Here is a 14,514-nt window from a genome sequence, read left to right as displayed (position 1 = left end):
AAGCATTTTGGGCATCATTCCTAAAATAAACTAGTGCTTGTGTCGATTTAGGTGTACTACCTAACATATTTTAGACACACTCCTCACAATCATTACTTAGCATTCTAGGTTTAGGTCTAGAAATTTCCTACAAATTCCTAGTTCGCTTAAACTAATGCTCTGATACCAACTGTGACTTCCCCATTTTTCACGGCCAGAAAAGACCGATTTGTTTATGCTTGTTTTTAAAATCAGAGTATTCTTTTAAAGAAAACAGTTGCAGAATTTGTTCCCAAAACAAAATATGATAATAACTTATCAAAACATTTCTCAAAGAGAATGTATTTTCATTTAATAATAAAACCTCGGGATGTCATGTTCCGATACAGACATATAAGCATAAACAGAACTTACATTTAATTACACGATTGATTTATATCTCCTTTAAATCTCTCTGTGCAATATGTCTTCGTATTAATACCTGTGATACAAAGAAAACTGAATGGGTCAGGCCTGGGAGCCTGGTGAGCATATAGGGTTTTCATCCCACAATGTTATATCATATATTTATAAATATAGAACATTCAAACTTGCACTATTTCACCATATAAAGGCAAATCTTAACCCACCCCATTGATCCTCACAATGACACGATCTAAACTCTCGCATCTAATATTTTTCCTCTTTACCTGATCCCTACTCATGGATCTAAAACTATCCTCTTCACCCGATCCATACTCATAGATCTAAAACTACCTGATCCATACTCACGGATCTAAAACTACCTGATCCATACTCACGGATCTAAAACTACCCCCTGATCTGATCCATACTCCCGGATCAATAATTGTACCCAATCCATACTCCCGGAATAAGGACAATTAACTGTACCCTAATCCTGATCTGATCCATACTCCCGGATTAATAACTGTACCCAATCCATACTCTCGGACTAGGGACAATTAACTTAGTCTTAATCCATACTCCCGGACTAATAACAAGTTTTATCTCTTTACCTGATCCATACTCCTGAATCTAAAATTAACCTGTTGGTCTAATCCATACTCGCTGAATAACTAGACCAACAACAACAACATCGGGGCCTCTCATCTGTTTATCACACATCAACTATCTACCCATGTTCTACCCAACATATTAGTAGATAAAATATATATTTTTATACAAAGTTTAAACCCTGTATAACATTCTCATTCAATACCTATTCCACATAACGGATGAGGTACACCCACATAACACGTATTTCATAGAGAATAAATCAGTTCTATGAGATAGAAGAAAGTGAATATACATTCACACACATAACAACAAAACTATACACATAACACGTATTTCGTATAAAATACTTCATAATTATGCGTTAGAAGAAAGTAACTACACACTCACTCATATAAACAACAATATACTTAATACACTCGAACCATACTTGTATTATTATCGTGTTTATGAAAGGTAGTATACACTCACTTGATTAGAAGATGATCGGACAGCACTACGACTTGCAGAAGTAGTATTCTCCGGTAGATCTGGAAGATCTCTACAAAAATCGAACTTCTCGCGGGCAGAGCTTCGGCTCGGGAATCGCACTTCTCGGGATCTCGGAAGTGTAAAACTTCTTGCTTAACTTGGATATGAGATCCGGGGTGTCGGGGTGGCTTCGGGGGTTTACACGCAGAGCTTCGGCACAAAAACGAGGAGAAATGAGCAAATAAACCCGGAACCCTCGCATCCTATTTATAGGAGGCTGAAGCCTCGCAGTACGCGGGGCGTACTTCGGATCAGATTGCTGAGTCCTTCGGATATACATCCGAATTAAAGATTAAATTTAAATCTTAATTAATTAATAAACTTCGGCAATTCATATCTTCTTCATACAAACTCCGTTTTCGACGTTCTTTATATCCACGCTTAGGTGAGACTACGCTCTACAACTTTCGTTTAGACTCCGTCGGCTAATTTTGACTTTTATTTTTATTATTTATTTTTAATAGGTCGGGACAGAAAATTTCGTTATAAATTCATAACTTCTTCGTCCGACGTCCGTTCTTGCCTAACTTTTCATCGTTTCGCTACTAACAACGAGATCTTCAATTCTCGTTTAGATCACTACGGCTAAATATCACTCTAACGTAAATTCACTTTTTACGTCATTCAGTGTTGTGTCGGTTCTGTCGCGAAACTTCAACAAGTCATAACTTCTTCGTTATAACTCGGATTTCGGCGTTCTTTATATGTACGGAATCCTTGTAACATATACTACAACTTAGTTAAGATTATTCATTCTAAATAATCTTTTATCAAAAAGTCATTTTTGATGCTTATCGTCTCTAAATTGACTAGCCCTGATCTACGGGCGTTACATCGGTCTTCTCATCCTCACTCTGATTGTCAGTCTTCTCCTCTGATGGTGGACTATGTTTTTTTGGGAAAGATTCCCCTAAAATCGTCAAACAGGTTTCTTCCTTCTGCTTCTTATTCTGACTTATTTACCGTAAACCAATGAAGTTTAAATTCATTTGATTTCAATATATAGAATGGATGTTTGGGTTTATTGTTTGACAGAAATCAAAGAAATTTTGGATGTGTTTAGGTTTATTGTCTAATTCTTTCAAGGTGTAATATTTTTGGTGAATTGGGAATTTGTTTTGATTGTCTAATTTTTACAGGAAATTGCAAGTTGTTTTGATGTACACCAAGCATTCACTAAAATGCTTCAACTGAATGGTATTTCTTTGTTATAGTATTCTATCAGAAAGGAATTTTTTTTATGCTAATCATGAACATATTCTGTTAGAATGCCCCGAATTTAATATAATCATTGGTAAATGAATTCCAATTCTATCAAAATGGAATCACGAATTCCAATTATGTTGGAATAGAATATGGATATTTTCTCACTAATTTATTCATTGGATTTGTTTACACAGAAGCTGATGCTTGAAGAATGGACCATGAAATTTGAACGACGCATCGTAACAACATTATTCTTTTAGAATGAATTAGTATATTTGTTAGATTTTGATTTTTTTTCCCGATTTGAAATTTTTTTAGTTTTATTCTTTTACAATAAATGTCATTCTTAGCAATTGTTACATGTATTCTATTAGAATTAATGTAATTTTTGTTTTAATTCTTCAATTGCTGGTTCGAGAATTTGTTATTCTACAAAAAATATGTTCAATAATATTTTTATTATTTTATGGTTCTAGAATACTTTTTATTTTTTAACATACTCAAACATATTCTGTCAGAATGTACGAATTAAAAACATTATACTTCGTAAAATCGGATTTTAAAATTAATAGAATCTTTGATCCCTTAAAATATGCAAATTTCCTTTATTAAATTTATATTAATTGACTAAAATACCCTTCTAATTAAATTAGATGATATTTTTCGATTATATTTAATTCAATAATATGTATTAATCACTTTCTTAAAATAAGTAAAATGATAGGCCCACATTTATGCATACAATAACACAATAATTAGTTTAAATAGAATAACCTAAGCATATATATATATATATATATATATATATATATATATATATATATATATAGGCTTATGTTATTCTATTCTAACTAATTATTGTGCAGATATCGTATGGTATGAGAATTACTAAGAGAATAAGTTGTTTAGCAATGCGAATACATTCAGTTTTACATAACTATTGTCATTAACACACATTCTCACTAATTAAATCGTCTATAAGGTTATTATGCACTGATTATTATTATTCTCATTTCTGTCAGAATGTTTATTGGGTCGTTTTCTGTTAGAATGAAAATGAGTGAAAAACGATGTGTGAGAACAAAAATAAATAATAATTAGCGAGAATGCATGAAAATGACGATATTTTTGTAAGGTTGAATATATTCGCATTGTTAAACAACTTATTCTCTTAGTAATTCTCATAGCATATGATATCCTCACAATAATTAGTTAGAATACTTGAACCTAGTTCAGTACATGAGTTTTACACCTAGTGTGTGTGTGCGTATGTATGTGTATGTGTGTGTGTATATATATATATATATATATATATATATATATATATATATATATATATATATATAGACAAACACACACACACACAAGGTGTAAAACCCATGTATTACATGGGTTCATTTTAAAGAAAAAATATGAAATTCTAAACATTTGAGAAGTTTGAATTTATAAGAAAAAAATAGAAAAATATTGAATTATTAAAATGAAATTGTTTGTTTTTCTTTTAAATTAAACAAATAATTTAGATAAATAGACAAATGAAACTAAAGGAAACTAATGAAACTTTAATTTAGAAAATTTGAAATTAGAAGGAAGTCAATTAATGAAATTGGTGCATTTATTATTACATTTAAATATTATGTGGAAATTAATAAAATGAAAAAAACCAAAAAATGCGATGTGGAAAAAAATTAATTGAAAATAACCATAAAATGACATGTTGCCAAATCAATGAGAGTGTGACATGTGGCAAAAAGTTCTTTATTTATTAGAGAGGATGTGTTTATATGTTTTGGTGGGTGGTTTTAGAGTATAGTTCTAAAAAGAGAAATATATATATATATATATATATATATATATATATATATATATATATATATATATATAGTTTAATTGTGAGGTACCTTAGTGAATAGTACTATGTTCCTATTGAACCTCTCCTTTTTTTAATCAATGTGTTTTCTTCCCAATGCTATCTCTTCCTTTATTAATCCCTTTTCAATCTTTTTTTCTAGAAACGCCTACCACCTCACTGCCTATCTCTCCTCTATCATCCTTTTTTCTCTAAATCGGTGCAGCAACCGATTCCCTCTATCCATTTATCCCTTCCACCACTTCCAAGTTATCCTTCGCCCATTTTGCTTTTTGTGCAGGTAACCAACATGTGCTTCCCACCGATTAAATTACCACGACCACCACCATTTTTGCTTGCTTCTTCAGGTTCGTTGTCGTCAAAATTGATCTTCCATTTCCGTCTTTTCATCGTCTATACAAATGGTCGTCTGGATTTTCAGGAATCCCTTGAAGTCGGCACCACCATCGATCAGATTTGGAATCACTATTCTTCATCTAACCGGCGAGCCAAATCTACTTGCAGGAACCCTAAATCCTTCCGACATCACCCCTGTTCATCTCTGCAACTGCCACCAGGTATGCTTCCATCACAGAAGCATCGACTACGCCTGTGCTTCTTACTTTTGTTTGAATCAATTTTGTTATTTCATTATTTCATCTCGATTATTTACTTTATTTTGCGGTGGGTTTGAATTGAGGAGCATCAAATAAATGGAGCAAGGCGATGGTTATGGTTCAGAATCCATCTGATGAAGTTTGCTCCACATGTGGTATTCTTCTTTTTCCTCTTCTTGATTTTTGTTTCGTTTTATGCTTTGATCGGTTTTTTTTGGAGGGGGGGGGGGGTGGGGTTTTAATCATTGTGAGCCCGAATTTTTGATTTTGTGGTTCTTTTTGTGTGTTTACGTTGAACCAGAAATCAGCTTTAACTTTCAATTTTTCAGATGATACAGCCTTGAAGAGTTGGAAAAGAAGAACGAATTCTTCAAATAAGAACATGGAAAAATGGTCAAATTCTAGGTCAACGGCAATGTCAAAGGCACCTATGCATTAGTTGGTTCAAGGTGGAGTATAAGGATTCAACTCAAAAGATGAATGTTGAAAGAGGAAAAATCCGGAACGGACTTTCGTAAGGTTCTATTATCTTTCAAAATGAGGAAAAACCTCAGTCTCTTTCAAAGAGCAACAATGCACCAGAACCAAGTATTCATGATCAGTTGTCTTTTAGTTTTATAAAAACATGTTGCTGATTTTTGGTTATTTTCAGCTACCTATTATAGAGGAGACGGACAGAAAAAAGAAAAATTACCAAATCATACTCTGATTTTCTATTTGAGAATTACTGTATTATGTTCAGTTATATAAAAGTATGCTAAGGTTGGATGGGTAGTGCATCCATTTTGAGAAAAGCTCAAGAACATGCTCCATATATGTTAGTAAGCATTTTCTGTAAGATCATATATTATGACTATTAGAGTTTTAGGTTCCACTCAACAGTCATACATTTTATGATAATATACGTTTGATTAATATGTTTTATTAAGGCAGTTAGGAACACAAGGTACTCTTACAGGGGTAGGTTTGTCAATTGGATACCCAACTATAAATGATGTAGCTGTTTTTGGACTTATGGTTATTTCAGCTTCTCCAGGTCGCCCCACAAGTATGGCTTCCATTGCTCCTGGTGATTTTATTCTAGTCATTGATGATTTTAGTAGAGAATCAATGAATATTTATGTATATAAGACATGGTTATGGCTTGATGATTTATCTATCCATTTAGGATTTGAGTTTACATAACGATTATGTACAAGATTTGGATCTTTCTGTACAAAGGATTTGACTTTCCAATCAAATTCTCAAACTTATTTTGTACAAAGGAACAAATCATGACATTGAGAAACATAGAAGTACATACGTAGACACATCCATTAGAACAAAATGAAAGGTTAAAACAAATCCGATTAAATCTGTTATCTAACCACTTCTATGGCATATCCAACCCCGCAAAGCGGGGATTCTTCCCTAGTTATGTTGGAAAAATGATCCAAAATGAGAACTAATAATATAAAACTTACTCATTAGGCCACTAACTATTTAATTTCACCCAATAAGGAAACAAACATCCAATTATGGTTTTAAAATACCATTATCACCGATTTTTACCGGTTTCCATGCCCACTGTACTCCATGTCATCTGAAATTAAAACAACAAAAAACACGCCATTTTTTTTGTAAACTCTAGAAAAGAAATATATACGACTCTCTACTTTCATACGTTTGATATACTCTTCATGATTCTAAACTTAGATCATATTCTCCTAATGAAACCCTAGTTCAATGTCATCATACTCCTGTGATCTTGAAGGATAATCTAATTATTACCCTTTAGCCCGAAGCTATTTCAAGTTGCTCGTGAGAATGTGGATGTCTTGGACAGAAGGAAATCTCGCAAAAAGATTCATACATTTTCCTAAATCCTTGGTAAGTGAGTTCCCCTTGTCAAATTAATACACGAACACTATCTATTTCTTTGTTATTCCTATATATTTGTTTCATTATCTAGGATCCAAAGAAAAAAATGCAAGTTCTTTGACTAGGTTGACCCTTAGTTTACAAATGAATGGTAAAAAAATAAGTTAAATGAAGAACATGCTAAAGTGAAGTCACCCAAAAAAGAAAAAATTCAAGATAATTGAAGAACGCGAGGTTGTGAAGTCAAATATGGAATGGAAAATAAAAAAAAAAATCTAGAAAACGACGGAGTAAATAATTGGCATCACATCCCATCATATTAAACCTTAAGATGTCTATAAAACAATTATTTATTTCTAGACTATTAATATTTGACATTATATATAATTTTAGCTTTTAGTTTTATTTATGTTTCTACTTTTAGTTTAGATCATTTAAGTTTTACTTTGTTTTTGTTAATCAACTCAGTATTAGTTAAAATATTATTTAAATTGTTAAACTTTATGAATAATATTTTCAAATATAAAATGCCACACCCCCAAACCAGGATGACGGAAACGTCTGGGGGTGGATGACTTTCATGTACTGTATCATAACATAATGAATAATAATGATAAAAAAAACACAACCATCATAAATATAACTGAGAAAGTTACATTGTAGTAAGAGTTACATGTTTCAAAATCAATTACAATATGATGATAAAAAGATTTGTCTGACATCTAATCCCATCCTTAAAATCTTGTATTTACCTTTTTTAGTGATTCCTTGAGAATACAAGTAGTTTTAAAAAAGTGTCAACAATTAAGTTGGTAAGTTCATAAGAGTTTGTATAAAGAATTGTAAGTCTTTCCTTGTAAAATGATAGTTTTCATTTCCATAGATTTCCAATATTTTCCTTTAAATGAATTGTAGTCTTAAAAACCCTAAGACCAACATGTATAAGTATTTTCATACTTAAAATAGTAATATGTAGTTTTATTTTATATAAAACCGTTTGAATGTATGTTTCCTCATAAACTAAATGTATTGTTGTTTCCCCATGTGATTTATTATAACCGTGATAAAGACATAGATTGCCTGTTACGACGTTCTTCAGGCGTAGGAATGTTATGACATTTGTCACCCCAGACTTGTCGGTGTAGTTGTTGCAAGCAGCTTCGGTGTGGGATTGTCAGTCTCGTATAGATCTATACACAAGTATCACGTTCTCTTACGGAAGATTTTGGTTATAATACATGACTTTTGTAGGTATTTTGGTAGATACGGTGAAGACTTTGACTCATAAAAATTGATTCAACGAGTTTACATTTTGTTGTAATGAAAACCATTGTATGTGTAATTATCACATTCTCATGATAATAAAATAGTATGAAATATATATATATATATATATATATATATATATATATATATATATATATATATATATATATATATATATATATATATCCTCTTTGTTCAACATGTTACAAAAGTGTTAATGATCTATAAACTATACTTATATACTTTATTATAATATTTGATTTTTGTACCCATATATATATATAGGCCAGTATACTTAGATATTCATAAATAACAAGTATTTTACATCTAGCACAAATAAGTGGGTCCTAGTATGAAAATGTCCATTTTCCTAGTTTTTTACTTTTAACGTCACAAACGGCAAATAGTGAAATATGGTCACGTAAAATTTAATTTTACCTTTTTGTGATTTTTAGGTTGAATTAATTTTATATGTTTTTAAACATCATATTTTTAGTCAAAACCTACAAAAATGGTGTCATAACCCGGTTATGACCATTTTTGCTAGAAAAAAAAACTCATTTTGCATAAAATTATAGATTTTGAAGTTTCTTTCTGTAACACTAAAACATTGGTATTTTTGACTAGTTTCAAGACATATATCCAAAATAACATATTTTGGTTTAGATCTCACAAAAATGTTGTAATAACTTGGTTATAATCATTTTTGCTAGATTAATCATATTGTGTTCATAAAACCCCTAGTTTTTATGGTTTTGTGTTTATGACTTTTTCATAAGAACATCTAGCATGTTTATACTTGTTTTTCATTGTTTTGTATTTTAAACAAACTTTTGCATCTAAAAGATTATAAAGCTTGGTAATAACATCATTTCATGTATTTAGCACTTTTACACAATAAGTAAGAAAACATGCATAACAACTTGTATATTAACACAAGTTTACTAGTGTTTACTTGTATTCTCCCCATGAAACTTAGAAATATCGAAAATGGATGGGTATGAACTCACCTTATGTGTGTTTTCTTTATGAATGGACGGTTGTACATGGGAAGTTTCAAGTCAAGAACACTTCACGAACACTTTGAAGATTTGAAGATCTTATGAATAGTAACACATGAAATGTGTGTAAATGGATTGAAACTAGGATAGAAGTGTGGAGAATCACTATGAGATAAAAAAAAGTACTTACCAAAACTTCAAGAACACTTGGAAGAACTTACGTTTGAAGATTAGAGTTTAACTTGGAGAAGAAGAGTGAAAATTGATGAAGATGGTAGTGGTTGGGATGCTCTCGGCCGCAAGTAATAAGGATGGAGGGAAAGAGGGTGGGGATGGTGAGGGGGAACATGGATGGGACTTAAATGTGGTCTACATTAGGGTTGTAGTTGGCTTATTTAAGATGGAAGTACTATCTAATTACTAGTGATTTTTATAGAAAATAAAAGTCAAACTTTTATAAATCCTAGCATTTTTATAAAATGGTGGAGTTTTTATAAATAAATTAGGGTATAAAGGATGTATAAAATATTTAATTTGAATCATAAAAATTCAAATTATTATAAAAAAACATTGTTATCAAATAATAATACGTTACATGAATAGTTAGGTTAAATTTTTCAAGTTTGTTTCGTTAAGTTTTGGAGTTTAGACGGGTATAGATTTTGTCGCATTTGGTGATGAATTCACCAAAAAGTTGTGTTTGTAGCCTTCGTTATGAATTTGCCACGTAGTGTTAAGTTTATGAACCCTACTACTTTGTGTTACATATATTATTTATTCCCGAATAATATATAGCTGAATTATCGAGTTGTTACATTACTATCCCTAATTTAGGGTTTATATTTGATAATTGGTAAAAGAAAGGTACTTTGTATTAATACTTGTAAGTTGTACATTATGCACATTAGGAAAACATAGCGTTTACCCTAAAATCCTAAAACTAGTCTAGTTGACATGGTTGACTTTGTTTGACCCAAAATTGATAGTTGCCACATATAAATGTTGAATATCTAATAAAATTAATATATTTTAATTATTTTTAAGATTTTTTACATAACTAAACTTAGTATTATCATTACTATATTTATTTTCTCTTACGTTTTAGATTTTGAGTCTATTAATATAAATGTATTTCCTTATGTTTTAATGTTAGCCTAATATGTTAAATTTTTTAAATTAACCATAGAATAGTTAAAAACAATACACAATTTAAGAATACAAGCCTTCATTTTGAGTAGAATGTTTATTGCATTTTTAGTTAACTATTTATAGTATTTAAATTCTTATTGAAATATTAATATAGGATATATATTACATTTTGATCCTTATTGAAATAAGTTATAGGTTCATACCTACTTAAAACTTAAAATATCCTATGAACTAAACGCTCTCAAGTTATTTTGAATAACATATAAATTTAGTATTTTTAGTATGCGATTTATTACATGCGCAACTCGTGGATATTTGTCTAATATCTATTATAATAGAGATATATTTCTAAGCACCACATTAGTTAGAAACTCTCATGTCTTTTTATATTTCTAATGAGTTTTCAATGTCTTTTAATAAAGATTACTAATTGTTTTAGCATCAAACTTGTTATATAAAAATTACTACATATGATTTTAGATTTTATTTTTCTCTTTAGTTCTTGATTTCTTACATGACTTTTTGCCTTAAGTGTTTATGAAATACGAAAAATGTTTTGTATTCATATTTTTTTCCCACAAATTTCATGTATTCAAAATTGTAATGTTTTGAAAGAAAATTTTGATTAATCATTCAACGTAAATTCGAAAAAGCATAGGTTTTAAAGATCAACCCAAATATAAGTAATGTAAAACGTTTTTCCATTGACCTCAATCATATTATTTATTTACACAAACTTAATTTCAAGTTAGATCTATACTTGTCCAAAAATATAGACAACTGAAAGTCTATTACTGTATTAGTAATGTTTATTTAAGTTTTATATTGGATTTTATAAAAAATAAATTTTTATTTAAAATTACAACTTTATATAACTATTGTGCATGTTTATTTGGTGTTGTATATATAAATATATAAATATGGTTGGATTTACTATGCCATTTCACAGGGAGGGAAACCAAACATGCATAATTACGAAAGTTGAGAAAGCAAATATGCAATTTCTACGAAAGTCATGTTGCTAGACTTTGAAACCCAAAAGGACTAAAAGTGCCAATATACAAAAGTCCTGTTGTAAAAGTGTGAAACTCAAAACTCTCTAGACAAAACGTAGGAATATACTAAAGTATATCGACCAAATATGTCAATATATAAAAGTCTTGTTGCCAGATTTTAAAACCTAAAAATGCTAGGGACTAAAATTATCAATATAAAAAACTATTTTGGCCAAACTATAAAACTCAAACTCTTTACTATTCATTTTCACTTTCTAATTAGTATCCCAATATTAATAAAAAAAACTAGATTATGACCCGCGTTAAACACGGAGAATATAAATTAAATACACATCACAATAATAGATGGTATTGTTTTAGGTGAAATTTTAATAAAAATGTTTGTTAGATTCATTTTTAGTTTTTAAACCAAACTTATTAAATATTTAATATTTAAATTAGAGCAATTTGGTGTTTTAATACAGTAATTTTTAACATAAATGATTCACGTGATATTTGTTTTATCACAACATGATGCGACTCATTGATTAAAACATGTTGTGTAGTAGCTTTATGAATTGACTTTGTTCGGTATACAAACCCCCATGGATGCTCATATGATATTTTTCATATTGGTCATGTAAAACCAAAAGCAACAACAAGTTGTTATATGTACCCGCAACGTTAAATTCTGTAAAGAAATTTGATTAACATTACAATTAAAGTGCATTGCCATAGCCATAAAAATCAAACTCAGACATTGTAATTTGGTTAATTTCTAAAGTATCTTTTCCTTATGAGAATAAAATATGATTTTTCAGGCTACACCTAATCATATATACATATCTTCTGATCAAAGAAATTACTACAAAAAAAAAAGTCATGTTATGAACAAAAATATAATATTATTTTCATAATTTACCAAAGGTTAACACTAATAATAATAATGAACTTTCACAAATCTTGCAATTTGGTCACTGCATCTAACTAACAAATGAATTTCAGTTTAGAGAATTGATTCAAGAAGTACATCCATGACTTCTTGTACCTGAATTTGGGGGAATGCTAAGACCTATTAAGATATGTGGGAATGGTCTATGAGACTACGGTTGGTTTCTAGAGGGCAATACAAATTCAAAATGTTAGCACGTATCTTTCCTCTAGTATATTGATTAATTTTTTATGACATCTCAACAGGAATATAGTAATAACAGGTAATAAGAACAGAATAAATGCATGAAATTAGAGAAGAAGAAGGATACAGAATAAAGAAAAAACCTAGAAAAAAGAAATGGAGAAGAAGACCATTGAAGAAGAGCATTATAAATCGTACAACTCAATCCAAAATCGTAAGAATAAAAAGTTCAATGTAATTATATATATATATATATATATATATATATATATATATATATATATATATATATATATATATATATATATATAGTATTTTTGAATAAGGAAATCATTATCTTCTAAAAAATTGGGATCTTAAGATATCAACTTGAAGATTTTCGGCTATTCATCTGGAAAAAAGGATATTGGTTATATTGATTCAAATTTTCAAATTAATTAACTTGCTTATTTAATGAGTTTTAAAATTCAAACTGTTATCTCAAATTGATTCATTTTACGTGAGATATACTGAGAAATATATTATGAATAATATTGACTTTAATTTTGACTCACAAATATTTTGTTGATTTAATGGGATTAGATTAGATTTTGTGGGTTAATAACCGAATTATTGATATGCTTATTTAATGAGTTTTTTCAAAAAAAAAAAACTAAACGGGTTTGAATTTTGAAGCCAAAAGCTATAAATAAGGGATTTAAATTAGAAACAATAAACAATATTAATTATAAAATCTGATATCTCGTATATAAATAGAATGATATGCTTCAATTGATAATATAATTGTTGAATTTAAAGATTCTATAATTAAATGTACTTGTGTTTGATTTTTATTTAGGGAAGATGATGTTAACAATTTGATTTAAGAGTAGAAAACATATGATTGAAATACAATCAAGGGTCCTGATTTCTTCATTGGTGAACTAAGGGTTCTCTTATAATAATATTTAGATATGAATGGAACTAATATGCTTAAATTAGATTGATTAATTTTTTCATGACCTCTCAATATTAATACAATAATAACATGTAATAAAAAGAGAGAGTAAATGCAAGAAATTGGAGAATGAGGAGAACAAAGTAAAGAAAGAACCTAGAAAAAAGAATTGAAGAATAAAATTGCTAAAGAAGAACATTGTAAATTGTAGGACTCAATCCAAAATCATAAGAATAACAACTTCAATGTAATCGTATATATAGTGTGTTTTTGAATAATCAAATCATTATCTTCTAAAAAAATAGGATCATAAGATATCATCTTGGAGATTTCCGGCTATTAATCTAGAAAAAAAAAGATCAGTTATATTGATTCAAATTTACAAATTAATTGACTTGCTTATTTTATGAGTTTTAAAATTCAAATCATTATCTTAAATCAATTCATTTTATGTGGGATATTTTGTGAGATAAATTATGAATGATAGTGACTTTAATTTTGACTCTCAAATATTTTGCAGATTTAATTGGATTAGATTAGATTTTATAGGTTAATAACCAAATTAATGATTTGCTTATTTAAACAATTATTTCAAAAAAAACATATTTAAATTTTGAAGCCAAAAGCTATAAATAAGGGAGTTAAATTAGAAACAATATTAATTATAGAAATTGATATCTTCTATATAAATAGAATGATATGTTTCAATTGATAACATAATTGTTGAATTTAAAGATTATATAATTAAATGTAATTGTCTTTGAATTCTATTTGGGAAAGATGATGTCATCAATGTGATCTAATGGTGGAAAACATATGATTGAAATATAATCAAGGACCCTGATTGCTTTATTGGTGAATTAAAGGTTCTCTTTTAATAATATTTAGAGATTAGAGATAGTTTTAATCTTTTTTTTACAATGTATCACACTAATATAATTCTTCATTAATATCATGTCACGTGGCAGAAATATA

General features: G+C 29.1%; 1 long non-coding RNA gene across 1 annotated transcript; it reads right to left on the bottom strand.

Moving 5' to 3' along the window:
- Positions 1–238: 238 nt before the first annotated feature.
- Positions 239–9,625, bottom strand: LOC128126983 (uncharacterized). Its single transcript, XR_008225000.1, has 3 exons — positions 9,514–9,625; positions 9,333–9,421; positions 239–460 (listed from the first exon to the last, which is right to left on the bottom strand). It is a non-coding gene; the product is annotated as an uncharacterized LOC128126983 (long non-coding RNA).
- Positions 9,626–14,514: the final 4,889 nt, after the last annotated feature.

The sequence above is a fragment of the Lactuca sativa genome, chromosome 1, assembly GCF_002870075.4.
Source record: "Lactuca sativa cultivar Salinas chromosome 1, Lsat_Salinas_v11, whole genome shotgun sequence".
Lineage (NCBI taxonomy): Eukaryota > Viridiplantae > Streptophyta > Magnoliopsida > Asterales > Asteraceae > Lactuca > Lactuca sativa.
This window is presented reverse-complemented; position numbering and strand designations above follow the sequence as displayed.